The sequence below is a fragment of the Mastigoproctus giganteus genome, chromosome 12 (assembly GCF_048544385.1).
Source record: "Mastigoproctus giganteus isolate SK-2022 chromosome 12, ASM4854438v1, whole genome shotgun sequence".
NCBI lineage: Eukaryota > Metazoa > Arthropoda > Arachnida > Uropygi > Thelyphonidae > Mastigoproctus > Mastigoproctus giganteus.
Genome location: NC_143586.1, coordinates 98,793,658 through 98,813,519, shown reverse-complemented (window position 1 = coordinate 98,813,519; position 19,862 = coordinate 98,793,658). Strand labels below are relative to the sequence as shown.

The window sequence follows — 19,862 nt, the reverse complement described above, 5'->3', positions numbered from 1 at the left end:
CTTTTGCTGTTTTTAATATATATATATATATATATATATAATATATTTTTATAAATTTAATTATTTTATTGTATAATTATTGCTTATTCCCCTTGACCCCCTATTTTCTAGAGGATCTTAGCCTTGCCAAATGCAGTACTTTCCAGAAATGCATCCCAACTGTTGGTGAGGGTCTCGCGTATAAAGATACTAATCTACTTATAGAGCTGAAAATAGCTGCACATAGTAGATGAAAATAACATCTACAAAACCACAGTGTTTTTCATACAATGGTGAAAATCAAATTCGGAACCCCTTTTACTCACATGACTGTTAAATAAGGTTAACAAGTGTATTCACTAACAAAATTTTAAACCCATATGAGTATAAACAAGAATATCTTTTTTTTCTAATTTGAAGTGCTGGTTTTTGTGGATGGCGAATGGCCAAGTGGATACTGAATGCACGGTAGTGGTGTTCAGTGTCCACTTTGTGAAGTTTTGCTAAACCTTATACATTTCTTTCACCCAAAAATTTCATTGTGTTATTTCTGCACCAGTTGCGATTTCTGTTCAACTGCAGCACCACAAGTGGCTACTTTGGCAATCAGTCATAAATGAACATGAAAAACTGGACACGAATACTGTTTCTGCCATTGTCATCACATGCACATTTACACAAGTTTTTAAAGTTGAGAAGCTACTTTTGACTTATCCTATAGTACGGGAACTCCCCGACATAAGCAATACTCGACTTATGGAAATTCAACTTTACGTACGTTTTTCCCAGTCAGTGCAAACTTAAAAAAATCATGGAAACGTATTTTGCATCCTGTAGGAATAAATGGAGGTATTGTACTGGGTTCACATTACAAATATCGTAATGTGAACCCAATAAACATTTTTTTTTTTTTTGTAATTCATTCCAAGTCGTTGGAGGTTGAAAATTTCGCTATATTACTAAGCTATTTATCTCTCTAAAAGGTCATATTTATAATGGAAACTGCACTACTCTTTCATCATTATCATATGTTCCCATTATAAGAATATTTGACCGCCTTTGTGATATTTTTCTAAAGCACATTTCTGGAGGTCACAAACATAAAACAATTTGCACTTTCCGGTTTATTGGGCTTTTCTCTTAGTGCATCTAATTATAAACGGATAGTAAATTCAATCTTATTGCATTTGTGATAATATCGATAACTGCAATTGTGTGGGTTTTTACGCTATTATGGTGAAATGTGTTCCCCTTCACTGAAATCTTCGATCATATAAAATACAAATTTTCAGAAACTTTAGCATTAGTAGAGGCGTTTGATGCAAGAAAGCAAGCTTATGCAGCATCAGCCAAAAAAAAAAAAAAAAAAACCCACTTCCACTTCACCCCTCTGTTCGTTCAAAATACCTATCCAGCTGAGCCTTAAACTTATTTAGGCTATCAACCTCCACCACAAGGGATGGTAGTCTGTTCCACCAACCAACCACCCGCTGGCTAAAGGCAAATTTCCACACGTCTATCCTACATCTGTCTTTCCTCAATTTGAATTTATGCCCTCTCAGGTGATTTTTCTGAGCTAGAGGAAGAATCCCATCAGCATTGAGCATGCTTAAACCATTCAAGGCTTTATACACCTCTATCAGATCACCTCGCTGGTGCCTGGTCTCCAGACACTGTAATTTGCAAAACTTAAGCCTTTCTTCGTAAGAGCACCCCTTTGTTCCATTCACTAATCTTGTTGCCCTTCTCTGTACTCGTTCCAGCAGCTCTACATCCTTCTTGAAATGAGGCCTCCAGACCTGTATACAGTACTCTAGGTGTGGCCTGACCATTGCCTTATACAATGGAATAATCACCTCCTTATCCCTGCTGGAAAAATTCCTGTATATCATTGACAATACTCCATGAGCTACTCTTGCAGCCCATCTGCACTGCTCAGAGAACTTCATATCTGCCTGCACAACCACCCCCAAGTCCCTTTCATTCTCTACCACTGTCAGTGTAGTACCACAGAGTTGATACGTTGCTCTGGGGTTGCTGTTTCCCATGTGAAGTACTTTACATTTGTTAATGTTAAACTTCATTTGCCACCTCTCAGCCCATCTGCTCAACCTTTCCAGATCCTGTTGCAGCAGCATAGTGTCAGTAGTGTCCTTGACAACCCTGCCAACCTTTGTATCTTCTGCAAACTTGGACATTAAGCTTGATATACCATCATCAATATCATTTATAAATACAGAAAACAATAATGGACCCAACACTGAGCCCTGAGGGACTCCACTAATAACATTAGTCCACGATGAGCAGTGTCCATTGATTACCACTCTCTGTCTTCTCCCCCTCAACCACCCCTTTATCCATAGCAGCAATTTGCCTCCAATGTCACACTGCTCCAATTTGTGTAGCAGTGTAACTTCTCTTCATTCCTATTTGTGTATTAAAATGATGAAGGAAAAGTGACCAACGAAAAGTGCAAGTGGTAGTAGTGCCAGGAAACGAAACAAAATTTATTTAGAAATGAAGATGAAAATGATTAAGAAGTGCGAAGCAGGACAAAGTTTGTCATCTATTGCAAGGGAATTAGGTCTCGCTGTTTCAACAGTGAATACTATTTTAAAGGACAGTGTGCGTATAAAGGAACATGTCAAAGGATCAATGCACTTAAGATTAACAGTGATCACAAAAGAACGTCCAGGTGCTATATCAAAGATGGAACAGCTGTTAATAATATGGACCGAAAATCAGATTCAGAAGCGAGTGCCCCTGGGTCTAATGCCCATTCAAGCAAAAGCAACAAGTATTTATAAAGATATTAAGGATAAGTACCGTGGACCCAAACCCAAGTTTGTGGCAAGCAATGGGTGGTTTAATAGGTTCAATCATCACACTGGTTTCCACAATGTTAAAGTATTCGGTGAAGTCGCCAGTGCCGATTCTGCAGCTGCAGAGAAATTTTGTGGTGTGTTGCAAAAAATTATTTATGAAGGCGGCTATTCAACGCAGCAAATTTTTAACGTTGACGAGACTGCTCTGTATTGGAAAAAAATGCCGGATCGAACATACATTGCCAAAGAGGAAAATACAATGCCAGGTTTCAAGGCGTCAAAAGATAGGGCCACACTCTTTTGGGGCTAATGCAGTGAGATATTACAGATTAAAACCACTGCTTGTGTACCATTCTGGAAATCCTTGTGCATTTAAGGGCATCAATAAAGCCACTCTACCCGTGCATTTCCGATCGAAATAGAGAGCATGGATAACAATATCTCTCTTTGAGGATTTCTTCATTCTCTGCTTCATTCCCAAGGTTGAAAAGTATTGTAAAGACAACGCCATTCCTTTCAAGATTTTGCTTCTATCAGATAATGCTCCTGGACATTCTACGCAGCTAGATGATTTCAATTCGAATGTGAGAGTCATATTTCTACTGCCAAACACTACTTCACTCATCCAACCTATGGATCAGGGTGTTATTTTGAATTTAAAAGCATACTATTTAAGCACAACAGGTGCCCAAGCATTGTCTGCAGTGGACGGTGAGAAAAATTTTACATTAAGAGACTTTTGGAAAGCTTACAATATTTACCACACCATCTTAAAGATTAATAAGGCCTGGGTGGAAATTACTAAAAGTTGTTTAAACGGCGTATGGAAGAAAATATAATCCCATGTCGATAAAAGGCTTTGAAGGATTTGAAAAAGATGAATCATATGAAGTGGTTGCAGATAAGATTGTAAAGGTTGCAGAGCTACTTCAGTTCGAGGTTGATGCCAAAGACGTGGAGGAAGAAGAGAAGGAATTATCTAATGAAGAACTTATTGATTTGCAGGCAGCGATAGTGAAAGAAGAAAATGCTGACGAAGCTCAAGATGAACCAAATGAGGAGCTGAGATGCTTCATCACCATAGGAGATGGCAATGGCGAGGTTTGAGAAGATGGATCCTGACAGTGAACGATTCTTAAAAGTTAACAGAGGGGAGAATGATATGCTCGCTTGCTACGATGAAAAGAAAAAAGCCACCATCTAGTCATCCATTAATATGTTCTTTTGTAAGGTTGAGTGGCTTCTACATCTCCACAGCCCTCAACCTCCACAGTGGTGTACTTATCAGCTGAAGACATTGATTCTGCCATCGATGCTCGAGAGGTAAAATTTACTGACATTATGCCTGTCTCCTCTCTTTTATTGTAATTTTATAATTTTGGAATTTTTTTAAATTGCGTGCTTTTGTAATTTTTCCTGCGCATGAGATAAAAAATTGAATAAATACAATAAATAATTCTATTTACACATTCGTTGAACATTTCTTTTTTGATTTAATCAATTCAGTGAACACAGTTGTGAGTGCTGCTGCACAAGCACGGGGAAATTCCCTGACTTAGGTAGCATTCCGCAGAACGCAACCCTTAAGTAAGTCAGGGAGTTCCAGTATTAGAAAAGGATAAGAAAGTTTATAAAACTCACAATAAAGTTAGCTGTGATAATCTGAATGTAGGAAAAAGGCTGATCAATATTATTAAGTTGCAAAACAGGACTAACTTACAGCTATATTTCTCAACAGATTTAATTGCCAGTTCTTTGATTTTAATACAAAACAGCATAAGAGTGTTAAACATAAATTTTTTGTACACAATAATAATATAAATCAGTGACAATGTTTTTCTGCAGGAGACAACTTTCAGCTACCCTATTCAAAATAAAATGTTTTTAACTCATAAAATCTTCATCTCTGGCAACAAAAGATCAAAAATTAATTAAAGTTGCAAATTATGACTGGTTCTACAGTATGCCTCTATTAAAAAATTGAATAACTGCCAGTTGTTTTGATTCTGAATTAATCAGAACAGCCTAATTAAAGTGCTAAATGCTAATTACACAAAATATGTTTTTACCTCAAGAAATCTGCATTTCTGAAGAAAAAGATCACAAAGTTTATTCCAGTAACAAATAATGTGAAAAATTATGTGCTTTAAGTGACATACTGATATGCATCCTAATGTATATAATATGCATGAAAACAGATATTTTTAGCAGATGCTTTAACACAAATTATATCCTTGCAAGACAATTCATAACACAATGATCATTTTAAGTGAGAATCAAGAAATGTGAATAACTCTTAAGTGAATGAGTGCCTCAGTTTGAAATTGCCAAGCAACATTATTCTGTGCATGATGTCACCATTCTGTTGACACCCAGTAAATGAACATGGCATTCAGCATAGAGAGCATTTGTGTTCATGGTGGAACATAATCCCAAAACAGGGTTGTTTAAAACTAATAGTCTAATTGCTTACAAAAATCTTGTAAAGTGATTTTTGTAAGCAATTTAAATATCATAAGGCACCATGAAATTCTGCAATACAGACGTTTATGAAATTGTTCAGCAAGATGGGAATGTGAAAGTAGAAAACTTGCTGCAGGTAGTATATTCAAAAATATTTATCGTGCACAGTTATGTTGTGGTCACAATCGTGATCATTTTCAACATTTTTTGTGAAAAATTAAGTAATGGCAGAGAATAAAGAATGTTACTTATATATTTCATTGTAAATAATATATTATCTATCATCAGCAAAATTAAATTGATTTTGGAAAAAGTACCATTTGATCCAGTACACCAAAGATATAGTGTGGCTTTTAATGCCCTTTATATTCTGCTTTAATATACATTTTTATACATAAAATGGAGTATTTTATGTAGTGTACTGGAAGCCCATTGAAGTTTTTAAACATAACTGTAAGCAGTACTTTCTCACCTATTAATTGAATGATTTTTACAAAAAATATATAACTTGTGGGAAAAAACAGGGTGAAACTTTACTCTCTTTGAAACTAATCCTTTGAAGATATTGTATGGTAATTACTTTTTAATCTACTTATTTACCCTAGGAACATCCCCTATTTCAATTCTGTATTATATGAATTCAGTTGTGTAGAGAGCTCTGGCTGATTCTAATTTCCCATTAAGTAATATAAGTTCAGTCCCTGAGACTTGTCACAGAAATTCTTCAGGTACGACAGCCTAGGGCTTGCAACCTGAGTCTAAATTGCTTATGGAACCGATATTCAGGTCCAATTTGCAAGTCTAGGATGCTGAATTTTGGTGAAGCTATCATTCTGCAACAACCAAATCCTCTGCTTGCACTTTCATGATGGTGGGCCTATTAGTAACTCTGGGTACACTCACATGTGCAAGGCATGAAATACTACACCTAATATACTGAAGGTGACCACCTAAGTGTGAACTAACATAAGTAGGTGTTGAGGTGTGGCATATATATACATCACACAGGAAGAAAGCTGTCCCATTAGGCAACCATAAGGTGTCAAAGGCGTTTGACACCTTATGGTGGCCTAGCGTCCTCGGACGGCTGAGACGCGCTGAGCTCCCAGGAAATCTCTACAACTGCATTGCCAGCTATCTCAGTGACAGGAGCATTGTGGTTCAGGCTCCCTTCTCCAGTGTAGAACATCGTGTTCACCGAGGTTGCCCTCAGGGCTCTGTCCTGGGCCCCCTTTTCTGGAACTCTGTATTCAACGAGCTTCTCAGTACTAACTTAGGCGATGTCCAGACCGTGGTATACGCCGATGATCTTGCCCTGATCCTGGCAGGGGACTCCAGGGCTCAACTTGAAGTATCTGCCAACAGAGCTCTTACTACCCTGCAAGAGTGGGTCCGGAAAAACCATCTGAGCATCTCATCCACTAAAACCCAATCCATTCTCCTGAAGGGCTATCTTGATCCATGGAGGCCACCTCAAATCAAGATACATGGCACAACCATCAAGCTTGTTACCCAGCTGAAACTCCTTGGCATTATCATCGACAGCAAACTAACATTTCTCCCACACCTCAACTATCTACAGAAGAAAATAAGAAATTACATTGCACTGGTTGCCAGGGTGATCCCGAGATTAGGGGCTCAAAAAACACACGCATTCTAGCATTACTCTATAAAGCCATATTCATACCGACTATCACCTACGGTTCTGGCATATGGTTCACCAAAGCCTCCACTGTGGTAGGACGAAGAAAGCTGAACATCATTCAACGGCCAATTCTCCTTACGATAACCAGAGCATGTTGCACCTCCAGCACGCATGCTCTACAGGTCCTCACCGGTGTACTGCCCCTAGACCTTGAGGTGGCCCATGTGTGGATGCTGTATCAACTCAGCAGAGGAAAGTCTACCACCTTTATTGATTTTACCATGGATCCTGCTAACACCTATTCCAGTGAAAAAAGCAAACTCCTAACCTACTTACAACAGACCTGGCAAGCTAGATGGTCTGAATCCACCAAAGGGGCCATCACTTGCAAATTTATACCGGACATATGCAAAGTATATCCCAAATCACCATCCTGGTTCTCCCCAGGCCTTCTAACCACGTACCTCCTAACAGGGCATGGTGCCTTTCGCAGCAAACAACCTTCTTGGACTTTCCGACAGCTCCCTTTGCACCTGTGGTGCCCAGGAGACCTGGGACTACTTGATGCATGACTGCCTACTATATGATGACCTCAGATCTGCTCTCATCACACAAATTCATTTCATCCCAAGAGACCAGGAACAATCTCCTGGAAGACCACCATACCTATACAGCCTTTTCGAACTTTGCTCAGGGCCTCTTCATGAGGTGGAAAACCCTACCACAACCTCAGAATCAGACCCAACCAGACAATGAAACAGCCTAATCAGTCATGTGTCAAGACCACTACTTGCTTCAGCATACTGCAATCCCCGTGAAGACTTTCAACCTGCACAATAATTGTGCCTTTACAACACAGCCTCAATATAACTTCGATCTACCATGACTGCCGCTCCGGCTTCGCCCCCACCAAGTTGACTCATCACTGAAATGACTCCACTATCTGGACGGGACTTCTTTGTCCCAGGATTGACACTACCCGGATTTGATCCTCTCAGATTGACTACCAAATATATCTTCATGCAGCTCACTACTGAAATGACTACCACCTGGACGGGACCTGTCTGTTCCAGGATTGCACTACTCAAATTTGACCTTCTTGGACTGGACTCTGCCAACTATGACTTCACGCAGCATTGCTGCCAATGCCACGTGGCGATCCTGAACCTGTGCACCCTTGCACGGCCCTGTTTCTCTCCTATCCTGGCGGGAGGGAGGTGATGGTCCCCTTGTCTCTTCCCTGACACCCCCCTCTTTCCTTCTGGTGGGGCATGGGCCTGCCTCACTGATTTTGGGGTCATCTACTCTATCGACCCTATACTTCTGTCTCTCATCCCCCCAGCCTTCAGTCTCACCTCCCCCTCTAGCTTTCCAACTAGTGTTCATCCCATGTCAAAATTATCCTAGCCCTACACCCAAAATTCTTAATTCCACACTGTATAACTTAAAACTCCTTTGGCCTGACCCAACCGCTAGCACACCTCTTTTTTTTTTTTTTTTTTTTTTATGGTTCTAGCCACTGAAATCCCAGGAAATTAGGTGGCAGGACCTGTCAGAGTACTTATTTAAAAATACTGGTGTACCTGGCTTGCCTCCACAGGTCTAAGTGTGGGCAACGTTGGGCCTCAGTAGGGGTCCAACGGCTAAATGGCCAGATGAACAACGGTACACAACACTACATCCAACAATATCCATACACTTTTAAATCTCTGGCCTTTACAGTGTTCTGTAACACACGGCAATGTAGACTACATGGAGATGGGGGAAACTCCTGGTGCCGTTAGACCCTAAACACACTTTACCACCACTCAGCTGGGAAAGGGCACTTAGTGCCAGACCTGAATGGTTATGTTTGTATATACTCTTCAGAAATCGATCGCAGTTGTTACCAGCAGAAAGAGTAAAAAAATCTGGACTCACAGTGACTTTATGTAATTTTTGGATGGTAATAAGCAGAATTATGAATGTTTAAAAAAAAAAAACTACTATATATACAATAGTGTATGTAGCACTATAGCACTGATATATATTACCTTTGAATTGTGAGATAGTAGTTATCTTCTGAAATCTCATCCTAGAAACTATATTAAATTTTGGGCCTGCCTAGATATGTTGAGGGTAATCAGTTATATTGCAAAATGATATTATTTAATTAACTTCGTTGTGATATCAATCATAACCTCGCTGGACAACAGCGACGCCATATTGGCTGCCATCTTGGTTTTGACGACAATACAAATGTTACAAAGCTGTTTTACATGTGTTATCCTGATTTGTTGACTCTGAAATGATAGTGTTGGTACAGCAACTGATTCCTTTTATGATTACACACACTTCCTATGAGGTTTTGGTGATTAAAATGTGTTATCCACACAGCTGCACTCACTGTTGTTGAACCACGTGGTTGGCCCTTTGCTGATTTCGGTAAATTGAGTGCTTTTCGGGAAACTTTTTCTTGAAAACTATAAATCGGAAAGCAATAATAAACACACCATATTAAAGAGGAACTCCCCTTCTATTAGAGGAGGCTACTTCAATCAAATTCCCTAGATTATTCAAGATTCGTGCTCAGCACTTTAGAAGACATGCTACCACTGTTAGTGGAAGAATTATGACTTTAATTGTTATTTTTTTATTTGTTATTTGGTTTTTTTTTAGGAGCATTAGCAACTAAGGCCATATTGCTCCGTGAATATGCGGTGGTCATTCCTGACCTTTCCGCATCCTCCGTATTTGGTGGTGACGGGCTCGAACCCCGGTTAAATCAAGATGCGTGTGCTACGCACTGCTGCTCCTTCCCACCTGGCTACAGAGGCGCCTATGACTTTAATGTTCCTGGGGAGGAACATTAAAGTCATAATTGACCATAGATTTTACATGGTAGGGCGCCCCATATATTATCCTGTGAATCTTACAGGCAAACGAACCCCACCATTGTTCTCAGGACCCTCGAAAATCCCTAGAAGAAAGCTATCTAGTCATTTTACGAGGCATTTTCTGCACTATTCCTCCCCCATCTGTAACCTGGGAGGAGACCACAAAACTTCGCCAGATTGTTGCTCAGCTTCAAATAACAGTACAAACTTTCTGTTAGTGATATTCATCGTCTACTATGCCTCGCTCAACAGATCACGGTATGGTTTCACTAATCTGAAATAGTCCACAAATCCGGAACTGGATGAAATATCCAACTCAAATAGTGAAACACAGTCGCAAGCTACAAACAATGACGACACAATCATAACTGACAATCAAAATGATATTGACAACACCCAAACAGGCTGTACTACAGCCAAAAGGAAAAATAAGAACTTTATAATGCCAAAATTTGAAAGGGAGACTCGATCTAGGTCGGAAAACAAAGAATCAACAGAACAAAATGCTTCCCAAACTGAGAGCACCGCAAAAAAGCCACAGACTGCACCGGAGAAAACTCAAGAGACCCCATTGAACCACACACTACCCAAAGGTACTGTCCTTGAGCAGTCTCTTGCCCTCAGGGCTGCCATGGAGAGCCTGTTCAAGGAACTGAACAACAGAATTACAATAGTTCTATGCGCAGAGACTGTTTCAATCTGGACTAAGATGGAGACTATCCTACTTCAAACAAACATGGAAAAAGAAATTGCAAGTGAAAAATTAGAGGCCTTCAAAACCAGTGGGAGAAACCAAATGCCACAGCACGTTCCCACTTACTTAAAGGTGCTGAGGACCAACCAACTGAAACAGCTACTAAAATCAACACAGAGCCCACCCAAAAGAAAACCCTATTACCTAGGCCACATCTAGTGGTACTTAAGCCCTCATCACCCAAGGGACCCCCAAAGCAGCGAGGAGGTGAAGCAGACAGTAGTGCACCAACTCAAAGGAGACTTAAAACACATGAGAATCATGACAGTAAGGAAAACATGGAACACAGGGATACTTATACAAGCTGAAACCGGGGAAGACATACAGAGCATCATTAAAAACCTCAAAATCCCAACCCTCTAAGACTAAGAGCAGAACTGCCCAGAAGAAAAGGACCAGGCATAGTTATTTATGATGTAGGGAAAGAAACCACTGCGGAAGAGATAACAGAAGAAGTCTTCAGAAGAAACATGCAGAGACAACTCCCAAATGAAGAACCAGGAAGCCCTATCCTTCTCAAGTTCAAAACCAAACCCAGAATAGGAAATGGAACTAACTGGGTCATTGAACTATCTACAGCTGCATGGAAAATCCTCAACCACCAGACCAGAATATATATTAATTGGGGCAGTCACTACTTCAATGGCTGTTCCTAAGTGCTTCAGGTACTGTCACTTTGGCCATACGACACATACCTTCATCCTTGAGGTTGTCACAGACATTCTCTCAGATATGCCAGACAAGCTGTACTTGCTACCTGGAAGTCTAAAACGCTGATGGAAATGATATTCGGGTGACACTCAAGTCAAGTTGACCCAAATTCGGCGAAGTCTGGACGGCCTGTGACAGCCAAATCCTCTGCTTGCACCTTCACGATGGTGGGACTGTTAGTAATCCTGGGTATAACCTCCACGCACAAGTACATGGTGGGTGACCACCCAGGTGTGAAACAACATAAGCAGGGGTCGAGCCCACACCACACCACATGGAGGAATGCCACCCCTCTATGTTACCAGGCAGTACTAGGTGGTAGATGACTCTCATCAACCGGTGCAATACCACCACTTTGCTTATTGGAGGCTTGAAGTGGTGGAACCCAAGTTTAGTCTCTAGAGCTAAGTTCCGGCCAACACTTCCCTATCGCTTCCATCATGCAGTATGACTGATGACTTTTGAGGCTATAATGAACATCGTGGCAAGATTCAATCTTCCTTAAATTTCGAGGGTACAGCTCTAAAACTGTTCGCCGGTTGGCCGCTAGTTAGTACACTGGACCAAACCTATTGGTAACTCTTTAGGAGGCTTCCGGAACAGCTAGTATATAATCTTGCTACCTCTACTCTGCCAGATGGCGACTGGAGGGAGTCCGAGCAGTGTGTATGCGGGGAGCATTGTCGAGGCCACGTTATGTCAAGGATCTGGGTATATTCTTACCGTGTGTACGCCATATCCAAAAATTACATTACTTCATCCAGCATGTCCCACCCACTTTTTCTTACAATTGAATACACCATGAATTGTCAAACTAATAGAGCAAGCTTATCTGCGAAAAGATCTAAACCTCCCAAGCACTTGCTAATTCATTTCACAAATATACGTGGTCTCAATTCTAATCTCAATGATGCCCATTTCCACTTGCAGTCTGCCAAACCCCATGTACTTTTTCTGACAGAATCTCAGTTATTGGTTGATTCAACTACTGCTCATCTCAGATGTCCAAATTATTCGCTGTATGATTCCTTTCACCTCAAAGGTGGTACTTGTGCATATGTCCGTACTGATAATCCCTGTCAGAGATTTGGCAATTTGGAATCTCCTTTCTTCAATCTTCTCTGGCTTAAAATCTCTCTACCTCATTGTGTAAAATTCATCTGTTGTTTCTACCTTTCTCCCAACTCCACTAATCACTTGGAGCTCTTTGACTTCCTCTCTTTGCAACTTGACTTTCTCCAGTCCAACTTTCCTAACAGTGAAGTAATTTTATTTGGTGATTTTAATGTTCACAATACCAGCTGGCTTCTGTTTTCTAGTTCTCACCGACCCAGCTGGTCGAGATGCTGAGGCTTTTGCAATTACTAATGACCTTGCACAGATTGTTCATTTACCTACGAGAAAACCGTACAATTCTAATCATACAGCCAATACGCTTGATCTTTTTCTCACAAACAACCCTTCTAAGTACACGGTCGATGTGAGAGGTCCTTTAGGCACTTCATATCACAACTTGATGATTGTCTCTTCTCCAATGGAACCTTTATCTCATGGCTATTCCCCACCTAGTGTTGTTTGGCATTACAAGAATGGAAAATGGGATGACCTGCGAGACTTTTCTTTGGTCGGATTACTGTTTCAAAACTTTTGATGTCAACGTTTGCTCAGATCGTGTCAGTGAAATTATTCTTGCAGGAATGGAATCCTTTATCCCACATTCCACTTTAAAATCTTGTCCTTTAAATAAACCTTGGTTTTCCAATAAATGCGCTAAGGCTGTTCAAGAGAAGTATGTTGCACATCGTAATTGGCTTGTTTCTAATTCTCCAGTTTCATTTACTGCCTACACCAAAGCTCGCAACAATTGTAAAGCAGATACTAATCAGTCCAAACTAGATTTTGAACAGGCTAAAAGTAGAAAACTTGCTTCTTGCCGTAATGGTAGCAGAGCATTCTGGTCTCTTGCCAAAGCAGTTGGCCGCAACTTTTGCCGTTCTCTGCTACCACCTCTGTCAAAATCAGATGGTTCTGTTGACAATTTAGCCAAGGATAAAGCTGACCTGCTAGCATCCCATTTTTCTTCCAACTCATGTATTAATGATCTTGGTAAAACACCTCCCACCATTCCCAGCAAGCTCCATTCAATGCCTCCTGTGGTCTTCCATCAAAAGGATGTCAGAAGGATTTTGACGAATCTTAATGCTAAGAGAGCTCCAAGTCAGGATGATATTTCTCCACTTGTTCTCAAAACCTGTGGTCCTGAACTTACTCCTATTCTTTGCCGCTTTTCTCACTTTCTTATTCCAAAGGTGTTTTTCCTTCTGCTTGGAAATTTGCTCATATCCAGCCAGTTCCTAAAAAGGGTGACAAATCCCTCCCATCCAATTATCGTCCCATTGCAATTACTTCTACTCTTTCTAAAGTAATGGAGAAATCAATTAACCGCCAACTCTTAAACTACCTAGAAACCTTCCGTCTGATCAACGATCGCCAGTATGGATTCCGTCAGTGTTGAACCACTGGTGAGATTCTGCCTTAAGTTACCCGTTTATGGACTAATTCAACAGAAAGGTTCGGTGAAACACAAGTAGTTGCTCTCGACAGCTCTTGATCGTGTTTGGCATAAAGGTCTTCTAAACAAGCTTCCATCTTATGGTTTGCCAACTGTTTTTAGTAATTGGTTATCCAGTTTTCTCTCTGATCACTCACTGTGGGTGATGGTAGATGGCTCTCTGTCTTCTAACTTCTCCACTAATGCTGGTGTCCCCCCCAAGGTTCAGTTTTTTCTCCCACTCTTTTCCTCTTGTATATTAATGACCTTCTTCCATTGACTGGAAATCCTATCCATAGTTTTGCCGATGATAGCACATTGCATTCCACTTTCCATTTTGAGAAACCTTGTCCTCCTCAATCAGCTTCAACGTCTCGAAAATCTGCTACCAATTCCTTAAATGCCGATCTTCGGGTAATTCTCCAGTGGGGCAAAGACAACTTAGTTGATTTCAACCCTTCTAAAACTCAGTCTTGTCTTATATCTGAAATAGGTGGGCATATGGGATGTGTTAGGGTAACTAGGAATAGGAGTAGGAGCATGTATGCTTGCATGTATACCAACATTAGAAGTATAGTAAATAAATTTGATGAATTTGAAGTGTTGGTCAAGACATCAAAGGTGGATATTGTTGGGATAGCAGAGACGTGGTGCCACACAGATATAAGGAATGTTGAACTGGAATTTGGGGAGTACAATGTGTACAGAAAGGATAGACAGAATAGAAAGGGGGGAGGTGTTATGCTGTTAATTAAGAAAAACATAAAATCAAAAGAAGTGCATCCAGTTGATATAGATGAACAGTGCACTGTTGAGTCAGTTTGGTGTGACATAAGCACTGCGAAAGCAAAAATAAGAGTAGGAGTGTGTTATAAGCCTAATGACTTGAATGAGTGCAATGAACGATTGTACAGAGAAATAGAGTGGTCTAGTAAATCGGAATGTCTTATAATGGGGGATTTTAACTTCCCAGATATTGACTGGAACTTGTGGGTTGGTCACTCACACACACACTAGTCAGACTTTTGTGGATTTATTGGATGATTGTTTTCTGCAGCAGCATGTTCAAGAGGCAACCAGAGAAAGTAATACTCTTGATCTGGTTATCAGCAGTGATCATTCATGTATTAAGAATTTGCAGATAAAGGAACCACTAGGTGGCAGTGATCACAGTGTGCTGATGTGGGATTTACTTAAAGATTTAATTACCATCAGGGGTAAAGGAAAGGGTTTTTGCTTCCGTAAGGGGGAGTACAGTGGTCTCCGACAGTTTTTAAATTATGTACAGTGGGATTAACTGACGATGTTTCCAACAGTAAATTCTAAGTGGGAAGCATTCAAGGAATTAATCGTGGATGCTACTAAAAGTTTCATACCTATTAAGAAATATTGTTCAAGGTTTAGGCCTAAATGGTTATCTAAGGAACTAATGAGACTCGTAACAGAGAAGAAAAATGCATGGGATGCATATAAATTATCAAGCGACTTAGAAGCCTATGGCAGATATAAGCTTGTCTGTAATCAGGTCACAAAGGAGGTTAGGCAGGCGAAGGCAAATTACGAGAAATCCTTGGCAAAAGATGCTAAGAAAAACAGCAAGGATTTCTTTACTTATATAAATTAAAAGGAAGGGGATGAATCTGATTGGTCCACTTGACATCGATGGTTCGACTGTTGATGATCCTGCTCAGATAGCAAACAAACTGAATGAGTATTTTGCATCTATATTCACAAATGAGGAATTATTAAGGTTTGAAAATGGCAGAAGGTTATCAAATTGTAGCAGGATACTTAATGATTTTATAATAACTGAAAGCAAAGTGGAGGAGAAATTGTTGAAGTTAAACATAAGAAAAGCACCTGGGGTGGAGGGGATCTATCCAGTTATATTAAAGGAGACGGCAAAGCAACTAAGCAAACCCTTAGCCATAATTATGAGAGCATCCTTGGACTCAGGGGAGGTGTCCACGGACTGGAGATGTGCAAATGTATCCCCAATTCACAACGGGGGATCGAAGGGTGACACGAGTAATTACAGACCAGTTAGTTTAACTTCTGTTCCGGGTAAAATAATGGAGTCGCTGGTTAAAGAGGAATTGCAGGATCATCTAGACAAGACTGCAGCAATAATTCAGACACAGCATGGGTTTATTAAGGGAGAGTCTTGTCTGACAAATTTGATAGGATATTATGATATGGTTACAAAGGAACTGGATGCAAAAAATAATTTTGATATCATATATTTGGATTTCAGGAAAGCTTATGATACTGTTGCACATGGAAGACTATTGTACAAATTGGAGCAGAATGGTATTAAGGGTAAGTTGCTACAATGGATAAAAGGATGGTTAAGTGGGAGAAGACAGAGGGTGGTAATCAATGGGTGCTGCTCTTCGTGGACTAATGTTATTAGTGGAGTCCCACAGGGTTCGGTGTTAGGTCCACTGTTGTTTTGTATATTTATCAATGATATTGATGAAGGTATATCAGGCTTAATGTCGAAGTTTGCAGATGATACAAAGGTTGGCAGGGTTGTTAATGACAGTAATGGCAGTGTGCTACTGCAACAGGATCTAGATAATTTGGGCAGATGGGCTAAGAAGTGGCAACTGAAGTTTAACCTTGACAAACGCAAAGTACTGCATATGGGTAGACGTAACCCCAGAGAAACATACCAACTGTGTGGCACTACACTTAAGGTGGCAGAAAATGAAAAAGACCTGGGAGTAATTGTGCAGTCAGATATGAAGTTTTCTGAGCAATGCAGACAGGCTGCCAGGGCAGGTAATGGGGTTTTGTCAATGATATATAGGAATTTTGCCAGCAGGGAGAAGGAGGTGATTGTCCCTCTGTATAAGGCAATGGTCAGGCCATGCCTTGAGTACTGAGTACAGGTCTGGAGGCCTCATTTTAGGAAGGATGTAGATTTACTTGAGTGTATACAGAGAAGGGCAACAAGATTGGTGAGGGGAATGAAGGGATCCTCTTACCAAGAGAGGCTTAAATTCTGCAAATTGCAGTGGCTGGAGACTAGGCACCTGAGCGGTGATCTGATTGAGGTGTATAAGGCCTTGAATGGGTTGAGCACGCTGAATTCTGATGGGATCCTTCCACTTGTTCAGATTACAAACCTAAGTGGGCATAAATTCAAATTAAGAAAAGACAGATGTAGAATAGATGTGCGGAAATTTGCCTTTAGCCAGCGGGTGGTTAATTGCTGGAACAAACTTCCATCTGTCGTTGTGGAAATTGACAGTTTAAATAAATTTAAGGAGGAACTTGACGGGCATTTGGAGGGAACGGTGTGATTTTTTTTTTTTTTTTTGGCTGATGTTGCATAAGCTCATACACTTGCTTTCTTGCATCACATGCCACTACTACTACTACTATCTCACAAAAAGGATTCTTCTGCTCCTATGCTTATCTGCAGTGACACTCCGATTTCTAGACAAAATGATATCTCTCTTTTGCGGATTACCCTGACTTCTAATCTCTCTTGGCACAAGCACATTACAAATATTGCTTCTTCTGGATCTAAAAAACTTGGTTTTCTCTTTCGCTCTCAGCGTTACTTTTCTTCCATACAGCTGCTCACTCTGTATAAATCGCAAATCCGCCCAGGCATGGAATATTGTTCCCACATCTGGGGTGGTGTCCCCAAAACCTCTCTCAGGTTTCTTGATTCCATTCAGAAGAGGGTAGTTAGGTTAATGATTCATCTCTAACAGAGTCTCTCCACTCACTGTCTCATAGATGTACTGTCTGCTGCATGCCTCTTCTACTGATACTTCCATGGGCACTGTTCTTCTGAATTGGCTTCTATAATTCCCGCTCTCTCTTTCAAAACAGTCCGAACACGTGCCACCACCAGCCAACATCCATTTACTGTCCAACTTCAAACTCACAGAACCAACTTTTCATCTTCCTCGTTTATTTTCTTGAACAACCTTCCTTCATACATATTTCCCGAAAATTACAGTCTACAGAAGTTCAAGTCCAATGTCAACAAATATCTTCTTTCATCTTCTCCATCAAAGAGGCGTATAAAGCCTTGAATGGTTTGAGCATGCTCAATGCTGATGGGATTCTTCCTCTTGCTCAGAATAATCATCTGAGAGGGCATAAATTCAAATTGAGGAAAGACAGATGTAGGATAGACACGAGGAAATTTGCCTTTAGCCAGTGGATGGTTGGTTGGTGGAACAGACTTCCATCCCTTGTTGTGGAGGTTGATAGCCTGAATAAGTTTAAGGCTCAACTGGACAGGTATTTCGAACGAACAGAGGGGTGAAGTGGAAGTGGTTATTTTTTATTTATTTACTTATTTTTTATTTATTTATTTTATTTTATTTTTGGCTGATGCTGCATAAGCTTGCTTTCTTGCATCAAATGTCTCTACTAATGCTAATGCTAATCTCCATCCCAAGCACGGTACTAAGTACTATAGGTTCTAATACCTCTCGTGTTTGGGGTTTACATAAAAAAAAAAAAAAAAACCTACAAGCTAAAAAAGTCTGTGGCCACTGTGCCGGCACCAGGCAGAAATTTAACTCCTGCCCAAACAAGGAAAAGCCTCCAACCTTGCAAACTGCAAGGCAATGAAGGTGTCATCTGACCACTCTGTCCGGGACAACAAATGTCTGATTTATGTAAAAGCTAGGAGCACACAACAAGTGAGGACCAACTATTGAGAATAGACAAACAGATACAATTTAACTAGGGTCAAAATTGCACAGCATGATGTGCAAAGAACAATAGTAGTCACTGCGCAAATGGTAAAGAAAACACAAGAAGAAAACCTGGACATACTCATAATTCCAGAGCCCTACATCCACAGCAAAAAGGTAAGAGGATACCCCCCTCCGCTTCAAGATAGTCCAGACTGAGTGTGATACTCCATGGGCTGCAATCATCGTCCGGAATCCTGACCTTACTGTGACCAAGACCAACTGGGCAGTCTGTGCCCACATAGCATCCTCCCTTGGAGCCTTTTACATAGTTTCCATCTATGCACGGCCGGGGGAAGATATCATGACCGCAATCAGATACATGCAGAACCTGCAACTACACTTCCTGAATGCTAAGCTGATCACTGGCATGGATGTCAACTGCAGATCACCTGCCTGGCACAGTGAGACAGCTGATCACTGGGGTACCAGGAATGGACAGCGCCTATTTCCACCAGCAACTTAACTATCTAAAATACACCAAATCAGCCTTCCACGTTTTCCAACATGCTGCGGGAATCCACCATAGCCATTAGACTTGCCAGTCACGCCATAGCTGCCCATGTCATACCCTGGGTGGTACAGGAAAACTGACCACCTCAGATCACTGAGTACTAACCTTCAACCTGTATTGCTCACTGGTCCACCATAACCAGGCAACAACTCCAACCCAAAGATACAATATATCTAAAGCAGACTGGAACCTGTTCCAAAGGGTGCTGTGAGACTCTACAAGCAACTTCAATCCACATGGGCTCAATCCAGATAAACATCAACAGAAGATAGTTCAACTCATTACAGATGCAGCTAATATAGCTATACAAAGAAAACAACCAGCACCCAGAGCTGTGCCATGGTGGTCAAATGAACTGCAAGATATAAGACAAAGGGTAAACAGCTGTAGGAAGAGATTCCAATGCACCGGAAGATTCTGGCCCCCAAGCGGAGGTGGATGTCCTCCAACAACGCTATTATGAGGTTAGGAATGAGTACAATGCCAAAATTAAGCTCAGAAAGAAATGCTCCTGGGAGGCACTGGTCTCCACTGTTGGGAACACCAACTCTGGGGCTTGTTATACAGAGTAATCACAAACAAACTCCCCAGGGGAGAGGTGGTATCAGTGACTGGAACACTACAAGGCACCTACACCGGGACTTGGGAATCCTCGATTGAAAACATCCTGGACCACATACTCCTGCCATACAAGGAACCGCAGACAATGGAACAACAAACGCTATGTTTAAACAACAACAGGTAGTGGACAGCAACGGAAGAACCTCCATTTACTTTTACAGATCTCAATCTAGCTGCTGCAAGAATAAAAAACAGG

At 40.8% G+C, this 19,862-nt stretch overlaps 1 protein-coding gene across 1 annotated transcript in view; it reads right to left on the bottom strand.

The window, feature by feature from the left end:
• Positions 1-19,862, bottom strand: part of LOC150077294 (condensin-2 complex subunit H2-like) — a 482,911-nt gene that overhangs the window by 229,232 nt on the left and 233,817 nt on the right. The gene's annotated exons all lie outside the window — the stretch shown is intronic.